The sequence below is a fragment of the Tupaia chinensis genome, unplaced genomic scaffold, assembly GCF_000334495.1.
Source record: "Tupaia chinensis unplaced genomic scaffold, TupChi_1.0 Scaffold000333_1, whole genome shotgun sequence".
Classification (NCBI taxonomy): Eukaryota; Metazoa; Chordata; class Mammalia; order Scandentia; family Tupaiidae; genus Tupaia; species Tupaia belangeri.
Window position 1 is genome coordinate 787,934 of NW_006159827.1, and position 9,839 is coordinate 797,772.

General features: G+C 44.4%; 1 protein-coding gene across 2 annotated transcripts in view; it reads left to right on the top strand.

Annotated features, from left to right (window-relative positions):
• Nucleotides 1-9,839, top strand: part of ATP2B2 (ATPase plasma membrane Ca2+ transporting 2) — a 354,796-nt gene that overhangs the window by 77,304 nt on the left and 267,653 nt on the right. The gene's annotated exons all lie outside the window — the stretch shown is intronic.

Below are 9,839 nucleotides of genomic sequence, written 5' to 3' on the forward strand. Positions count from 1 at the left end.
CCCCGCGGGGGTGTAATTTGCCCGGCCCGGGCCAGGGGAGTTTGGGCGGGTGCGGGGGCCTTCGGCTGCTCAGTTCCTGCTGCCAGCGTTCTGTCTCCACGGCAAGTCAACATTGCTGCCTCTAAGTTGGTGTGTGGCAGATGGCACAGCAGAACTGAGCCTCGGGGGTCTATTTTTGACTCAAAGAGGACATTGCGCAAGTGCTTAGCGTTCGCTGATGGGGCAGCGTGAACCGGCCGGCTGCAACGGCCCTACAGCCTGAGTTCAAATCCAGAGTTTGCTGCCCTTAGCCGTGTGCCATTTGATATGTGGCCTTCCTCTAAGCAACTCCATCTTCCCATGTGGAAAATGGGGACAGAAAGCCCGATAGGTCATTGTCCATCAGTCTGATAGGCAGGCGGCTGCTTAGGGGGAAAAGATGCACACGTGGTTGTGGGACTTAGGAGCTGATTACGTCTGGGGAGGGAACTGGATGGAAAGGCAGGGACCTTAGAAGGGAGGTATCCAGGGCCCAGCCACCTTGCAGCCATGTGGGACTAAGTGGACCCCGCTGGGTGAAGAGGCTGGCACCTGGGCAGAAAGCCCTGGGACCCAGCCCCTTCCCCAGTTCTGAGCAGGTGACCCTGGGCAGGGGGGCTAGGTGGGGTGGCTCCCAGGATAAGAGTGATCTTAGTGGGTAGGACAGGAGGGCAGGCTGAAGGCCAGAAGGGAGGAGAGGGAGGAGAGGGAATTTCAGCTCTCGCTCACTCGCTCTCGCTCTCTCTCACTCTCTCTCTCTCTCTCTCTCTCTCTCTTTCTTCCCCAAACTGTTAATTATAGAGAGGCATGTGCATGACAGAGACAGAGGCATCTCTACCCGACGTGTGTCAGGTTGACGGGCCTGGGGATCAGAACCCCGGTAGGCCATGCACCTCCCAGCACTACAGCCCAGGATGCTACCAACTGCCCCAGGACCTCCCTTCTTGTCCTCTACTGGAGTCAGGCCAATGGGGGCTTAGCAGACACTGAACCCCAGCTCCAGGGGGCGGTGGCATAGTCATTTGAGGGGAGGGAGCAGAGGGGGATGCCAGAGATGTTCTAACAGAGAGTCCAGCACAGGGGGACGACCGCACGTGGTGTCCGTACTCAGGCGGGCGCGTGCTTTCCTATGTCACGTTCACCATAGAGGAGGGGAAACACGATTTATGGGAGACCTTCACTCCACCAATGTGGACGTTTGGGGAGCATTTTATCTTTCAACAGCGTATCTTTTTCTACACTACAAACAAGGTTTCTTGTTACAGTCATACAAATGGATATTTATTTGATCGTAGTTCTCTACCCTGCATTCTTTATTAGTATTATTTATTTATTTTTAAGATTTTTGCCATAGTACGTGTGCGCTCGTGGAGAGAGACAATGGAAAAGTGAGAAATTACCTTCGGGGGGGCGGGGGATGACCATGCCATAATCCCTTCTCCTTCACGCTCCTCTCAGGACTTGGGGCATGCACACACATGTGCCTGGCCTGTTTTGCAAGCTGTTATGTGTGGGACTTGAACTGTGGAGGCAGCAATGTGGGATCCAGGGCCTTAGCCTCCAGGCCACCTGCTGGCCTCACTACCCTGCATTTTTTTACTTGAGGCTATTGAGAGATTTTCCTGGGCCAGTCCATGGTCTGGTGGTTAAGGTGGCTGGAACCCACATGGCTGGTTGTTTGAGTCCCAGACTCAGTGGCTTGAGAAACACACCTACATGCATGGATTTGTGCCCCAGATCCCCAGAGGGTGGAGAAAAAGAGAAGGAATTGTGGCATGTGTGCCCCATGAGGGGTGCCTTCTCACTTTCCCTCTCCTCTCTCTCTCTGGTGGGCACACGTGCTCTCTGGCAATGTTAATTTTTTTTAGAGATGTTTTCTTTGATCATTAAAACTTGTTTGAAAACAGGATTTCTTTTTCTTTTTTTTTTTTTTGAAGAGGTTTTTGCTATAGGGTGCATGCGCTTGCCAGAAAGACAGACAGAGACAGAGAGACAGAAAGTGAGAAATCACCCCCCAGGGGGGATGGCCATGCTGCAATCCCTTCTCCTCCATTCTCCTCTCGGGATCTTGGGCACGCACACACACGCGCCTGGTGTGAGTTTTAAGCCACCAGGTCCAGGACTTGAACTGCAGGAGTTCAGTGACATCGCCATTACGCCAACTGCTGGTCCCAAAACAGGATTTTTGTTCATAGATACATAATATTCTATCCTATGGCTGCTCAGTAATTTACATAGCTAATCCTCCAGGATTGGACAGTTAGGTTTGGACATTTAAGTTCCAATTATTGTCATATTTTTTTGAAACAAAACTGTGCGGAACATCTTTATGACCGAATGCAGTGTGCATTTCGCATTATTGTGGCCACTTGAAGGGGTTCCTAAAAGGTGACACTTCTGGGTTAGAAACTGCACGTTTTTTTCCTTTTCTGATGGTTTTTAACATTAAATTTGATGCATACAAAAGAAATCATATAACATATAGGTAGCTTTAATAATAAAATGTATATTGTTCTTTATTTATTTATATTGATCAGTAGAGAGATTTTTGCTATAGAGCACATGCACTCACCAGAGAGACAGAAAGCAAGAAATCACCCCCCAGGGGGATGGCCACACCACAATCCCTTCTCCTCCATTCTCCTCTAGGGATCTTGGGCACACACACACATGTGCCCAGCATGAGTTTTAGCTGGGCACAGGTCCAGGTCCAGGACTCAAACCACGATCAACTACGTGTAAGTCCAACGATGTAACCATTATGCCATCTGCTGGTCCCATAATATAATGTATGTTGGGACTCTCCCCCAACCTAAGAACTAGAATGTCACCAGCGATTTCCATATTTCTGTCTCTTCCAACACCCTGCCTCTCCTAGAGGGAGTGACCATTTCTTTGCTAGTTTATCCTGAGGGTGTATGCTTACACCACATAGAGTTCCTTTTGCTATTGTTGCTGTCTTTTATTTTATTTCTTCATTTGCTAGAGGGCAAGCGCGCTCACTGGAGAGAGAGGGAAAGTGAGAAATCGCCCCCCCAGAGAGGGGGCGGACTGCAATTCTGGAGACTTAAGAATCACGTCGGGCACATGTGTGTTCATACCCAAAGCCTAGAGAGGAGAGGCGAGGAAAAGAAATTGGGGTGTGACCATCTCTCCTGAGGGGTGATGTCTCACTTCCCCTCTCATCTCTCTCTCTCCAGTGAGCATATTTACCCTATGGCAAAAAATCTTAAAAAAAAAAAACAAGACAGGTAGTACCCTTCACGGCAGCCATATTGCATCAGCTAAGGTTTGAGAAATGCTGACCTCGAAAAGCCGTTCTCAATCTTTTGGTGCCAGGACTCTTCAAAATGATGGCGGACCCAGACGCTGTTGTGTATGTGAATTATTTCTCCCCATGTTTACCATATTCAAAATTAAAACTGATATTTGAATCATCTCTGTTGCTTAATTATTTTGAAAGTCACAATAATAAACCCTAAATTATGATATCATAAATCACATTTTCTGACAAATAACTGTATTTTCTTTTTTTAAAAAAGTGGGGTTTTTTTGTTGTTTTTGTTTGTGTGTTTGTTTGTTTTTTTTTGCTCTAGGGCATGTGTGTTCACTGGAGAGACAGAGAAAGACAGAGAGACAGAAGCAAGAAATCACCCCACAGGAGGGATGGCCACACTGCAATCCCTTCTCCTTTACGTTCCTCTTGGGATCTTGGGCATGCACGCGTGCGTGCGCGCGCGCGCACACACACACACACACACACACACACACACACACACCCAGGGTGAGTTTAAGCCACTGGGTCCAGGATTTGAACTGCAGTTGACTACATGGGAGTCCAGTGATGTAACCATGACGTCATCTGCTGGTCCCCAAAATAACCATATTTTCTAAAACAAAAAAATTAGAAGAGTCAAGTTGTTTTATATTTTTGCAAATCCCTTTAATGACTTAATTGAAGACAGATGGATTCTCTTCTGCATCTGCATCATCTGTTGTGATGGAGTGTTTTGACTGATGTATACAAAGACGTTTACATAGATAAGAGTTTGGAAAAAGAAGAAATATTTTGATAGCCTTTACAGATGATCATAGATATCCTCCTTTGATACTACACCTAAATTTAATAAGTGATAGTGTATTAATCTGGTTAGGCCACCAGAACACAGTGCCACGAATTGGTGGCTTAAACAACAAGGATTTATTTTCTCACAGCCCTGGAGGCTGGAAGTCCAAGACCAGCTACAACATCCGCTTCTATTAAGCATACCAATCGAGGTTTTTCTATTTTATGTCCTGACTTAAATCAGGGGCTGCCAGGGAGCAACAGCAGACTAGATAGAATGGAGTCAAGAATTACTGAACTGGAATATGGAGCAGCAGAAATTGCCTAATCTAAATAACAAGGATTCGACTGAAAAATTAAATGAACAGAGTCTTAGGGACCTGTGGGTCTATAATAGAAGGTTGAACAGTTGTATCATTGAACTCCCGGAAGGAGAAAGAGGGTAGGGATGAAACAGTATTTAAATTGGTGTGGTGGTTAAGGTGCTGGACTCCCACGTGCCCAAATGTGGTTCTAAGCCCGGGCCTGGAGGCTTGAAAATCACGCTGAATACGTGTGTATGCTTGCCCAAATTCCCAGAAAGAGAATGGAGAAGGGATTGCAGCATGGCCATCCCCTCAGGGGGTGATTTCTCACCTCCTCGCTGTCTCTATCTGGCAAGTGTACATCCTCTACAGCAAAAAATTAAATAAAATCAGTCAATAAATAATCACTGAAACTCCCCAAATTTGGCAACATACCACACCCTACAGACTGACAAAGGTGAGCAAATCCCCAAAAAGATCAATCCAAAGAAATCCACGCCAAGACAAAACATGAATTTCTGAAAACAAAACAAAATTCTTAAAAGCAATGAAAAAAACAACTCCTCACCTATAGAGGGAAAACAATGTGAATACAGTCAAAAGAAAGTGGCACGTTTTTTCACATATTGAAAGAAAAGAACTATCAGCCAGAATTCTATATCCAGTAAAAAATATTCTTCAGGAATGAAAGGGAAATTAAGACATTTTCAGATGAAGGAAAACTTAAGAAAATGTGTTGGCAGAAGACCTACCTTAAACCAATGGCTAAAGTTCTCCAAACAGAGGAAACAAACAAAAAAACAAGAAGAAGAAGAAAAAAATCTTGGAATATCGGAAGGGGAAAAAAATGAACATAGTAAGCAAAAACTATGGGTAAATGCAATAGACTTACCTTCTCTTGGTCTTTCTAAATTATGTTTAATGACTGAAGCAAAAATATAGTGCTGTCTGATGTGGTTCTAAACACAGAGAAAATAAACAGAAAAACCAACAATAAAATGACATTTAAACCTTAACATATCAATAGCTATATTAAATGTTTAAAACTAAATAGTTTTAGGGAACCAGCAGTTAGCGTAATGGCTATGTCCCTGGACTCCCACGTAGTCGACCGCAGTTCGTGTCCCGGACCCGGTGGCTTAAAACTCACGCCGGGTGCGTGTGCGTGCGTGCCCAAGATCCCAGGAGGAGAATGGAGGAGAAGGGATTGCGGCATGATCATCCCCCCTGAGGGGTGATTTCTCGCTTTCTGTCTCTATGTCTCTCTCTGTCTCTCTGGCAAGCGCACACACCCTATAGTAAAAACTTCTCAAGAAAAAAAAAAAAACTAAATAGTTTTAGTCATCGTTTAATAGTTATTTTAAAAGTTAAAAACTAAACATCAATTAAAGGCAAAGAGCGGTAGAGTGGATTTGAAAACAACCAACTACATGTTGTCTAAAAGAAGCTTACTTCAAATAAAGTAAGGAAGCAGAAAAGCAAAAGGAAAGAAAAAAGTTATCCTGTAAACATGAATCAAAAAAAAAATAGGAATGACCATATAATATAAGATAAAGTCAACGTCAGAACAAAGAAAATTACGAGAGATAGAGAACGATATTATGTAATGATAAAAGGGTAGGTCTGCTAGGGAGATATAGCATTCCTAAATGTATGTGCACCAAACAACAGAGATACAAAACAGGTGAAGCAAAAACTAATCGAATTGAGCACAATTATAGTTAGAGACTTCCACACCCCTCTCGCAGTGCTTTTTATCATCTTTCTGTGATTGATAGAACTAGACAATATCAGGAAGGATATGGAAGAATTTAATCAGCCCATAACTTAACCGACTGTTATCAAGAATTACAGAACATTCCACCCAACAGCAGCAGTACCTACATTATTTTCAAGTGTCCACAGAACATATACAAGATAGACTATATCCTGGTTCATAAAATACACCTCAGCAAAATTAGAAGTTTGTAAATCATGGAAAGTATTTTCTCTGACTACAGTGGAATCAAACTATTTAGAAATTTATAACAGAAAGACAAAATGTCCAATCACTTGAAAACTAAACAATGCACATGTATTAATAATTCATGGATTGGGGGAACCAGCAATTAGCGTAATGGCTATGTCGCTGGACTCCCATGTAGTCGACCGCGGTTCGCGTCCCGGACCCAGTGGCTTAAAACTCACGCCAGGCACGTGTGCGTGCGTGCCCAAGATCCCGAGAGGAGAATGGAGGAGAAGGGATTGCAGATGACCATCCCCCCAGGGGGGTGATTTCTCGCTTTCTGTCTCTATGTTTCTTTCTGTCTGTCTGGTGAGCACACACACCCTATAGCGGAAAAAAAAAAAAAAAACAGAAAAAAACCTCTCCAAAAAAATAATTCATTGATTGGGACCAGCAGATGGCATAATAGTTATATCACTGGACTCCCATGTAGTCGACTATGGTTGAAGTCTTGGACCCAGTGACTTTAACCTGATGCCAGGTGGGTGTGCATGCATGCCTAAAATCCCAAGAAGAGAATGGAGGAGAAGAGATTGTGGCATGGCTATCCCACCCACCCCCCAGGAGGGAGGGCGATTTCTCACTTTCTGTCTGTCTCTTTCTCTGGCGAGTGCATGCACCCTATAGCAAAAATCTCTCCCTAAAATTAAAAATATAATAATATTCCATGGGCCAAATAGGAAACATAAATGTAAATTTTTTAAACTACAGTAAACAGAATGAAAATTAAAATACAATATACCAAAATATGTGGGTGTAGCTAAAGCAGTACCAAGAGGGAAATGTATAGCACTACGCATAACTAACGAAGAGAAAAATTCTCCAATCAGTAATCTAAACTCAAAGTCTGGCTCACTTAGCATTAAGCCTTCTGTATTAGTCCACTTGGGATCAAATGATAGAGTCTCATCGTTTCTTACGGCTGAGTGCTGTTTCATAGTATGTATGTGCTGCTATTTTTCAAACCAGTCATCAGTTCTTGGACACTTCAATTGATTCCATGTGTTAGCAATTGTGAATAATGCTGCAATAAACATGGATGTGCAAGTGTCTTTCCAATGGAGTGTTTTCTTATCCCTTGGGTAAATACCAAGGAGTGGGATTACTGAGTCATCTGGTAGTTCTATTTGTAGGTTTTGGAGGAACCTCTCTATTGTTTTCCACAGAGGTTGTACTAATTTACATCCCCACCAGCAGTGTGATGAGGGTTCTTTTTTCACCACAAGTCTTGTTGGTTCTTGTTCTTTATTTTTTTTTTTCATCGTAGTCATTCTAACCAGGATTAAATGGTAGCTCATTGTGGTTTGAATTTGCATTATTAGGTCCTTGGGAAAGTCGTGATGTGTTTTTCTAAGCAAAAATGCATTGGGACTTTCCCAATGATCGAATATTTTATGATCAGACTTTGGACATTTTTACATATGCCTGTTGGCCATTTGCAAGTCTTCTTTGGCCATTGTCTATTCATTGTATTTGTCCATTTTTAATTGGATTATTCTTTTTTTTTACTGGTGAGTTGCTTGAATTTCCTATATATTCTGTTGCAACCCCTTGTCTGAGGCATCATTTGCAAGTATTTTCTTCCATTCTGTGGGTCTTCTCTTCACGCTAATGTTTCCTTTGCTGTGCAGAAGCTTTATAGCTTGACAGAATCCCACATGTCTATTTTGGGCAATGCTGTCTATGGTTTGGGGGTCTTATTTAAGAAATCTTTCCCTTCTCCAATGACTTCAAGAGTTTCCCCTATGCTTTCTACCAGTAGTTTTTATAGTTTGAGGCTTTACATTGAAACCTTTCGTCCATTTTAAGTTGATCCTTGTTAATGGTGAGAAACAAGGAAAGATACTTACTATATAACCCCACTCGGCGTATACCAGATGTCTGTACTCTGGGGCAGAAATGGAAAGATCTGAAGATCAAGCAGTAGAGAGGATAAGTAGATACCAGAGACTAGAGGGGAGTGGGTGGTAGAAGGTGGGTGGGAGGAGAAAAGGGAAGAAACACTTAACAGACAAAAGAATGGAAAGTTTTCTGTTGAAACAAAATTCTACCATTTTTGCTTGATCCATAAATAAAGACAAAAAAGAATAGTATAAAAACGTTTTACTCGGGAACCAGCAGTTAGCGTAATGGCTATGTCGCTGGACTGCCACGTAGTCGACCGCGGTTCGTGTCCCGGACCCGGTGGCTTAAAACTCACGCCGGGCATGTGTGCGTGCGTGCCCAAGATCCCGAGAGGAGAATGGAGGAGAAGGGATTGCGGCGTGACCATCCCCCCTGGGGGGTGATTTCTCGCTTTCTGTCTCTATGTCTCTCTCTGTCTGTCTGGCGAGCGCACGCACCCTACAGTGAAAATCTCTCCAAAAAAAAAAAAAAAAAACGTTTTACTCTAAACTCTTACCTTAAGAACCTGGAAAAGAAGGACCAACAGTTAGCATAATGGCTATGTTGCTGGACTCCCATGTAGTCAACCATGGTTCGAGTCCCGGACCCAGTGACTTAAGCTCACACTGGGCGCGTGTGCGTATGTGCCCAAGATCCCGAGAGGAGAATGGAGGAGAAGGAATTGCGGCATGGCCATCCCCCCTGGCGGGGGTGATTTCTCACTTTCTGTCTCTCTGTCTCTCTCTTTCTGGCGAGTCCACGCGCCCTATAGCAAAAACCTCTCTTAAAAAAAAAAAAAAAAAAAAAAAAAAGGGTAAAATCAATCCAAATCAAGCAGGAAGAATGACATAGTAAAGACAGCAGCAGGGCTGACTCATGGTGTGGTGGCAAAGGCCTCTACCATGGCCCACTGAATGGTTCAGGTCCTAGACCTGGCAGCTTGAAGAACACATCAGGTATGTGTGTATGTGTGCCCAAAATCCCAGGAGGAGATTGGAGGAGAAGGGATTGTGGTGTGGCCATGCCCCTAAGGATTACTTTCTCCCTTTCTCTCTCCCTGTGAATCTGTCTCTCTCCAGTGAGTTCACATGCCCTATGGCAAGTTTAAAAAAATGAACAAGATAAAAGCAGAAATGGATGAAATTGGAAATAGAAAAATGGTAGAACAAAAAAATCCTTGAAAGCTAGAGATGGATCTTCGGAAAGTTCAATAATATTGACAGAATTCTAACCAGACTCATGAGAGAGAGAGAGAGAGAGAGAGAGAGAGAGAGAGGACACAGATAGACCAAAACAAGGGCTATCACTTTGGATCCTGTAGGCACTGATAGGATGAAGAATCCTATGAACAGGGGCCCTGCTAAGCCGGCGGCGGCGGCAGAGGCGGGCCGGACGCCAAGGCTGCGTCCGGTCACGGGACGTCCCGGGCCCTTCCGGGCTCGGCGGGTCCCCCCTGGGGCCCTGCTAAGCCGGCGGCGGCGGCAGAGGCGGGCCGGACGCCAAGGCTGCGTCCGGTCACGGGACGTCCCGGGCCCTTCCGGGCTCGGCGAGTCCCCCCTGG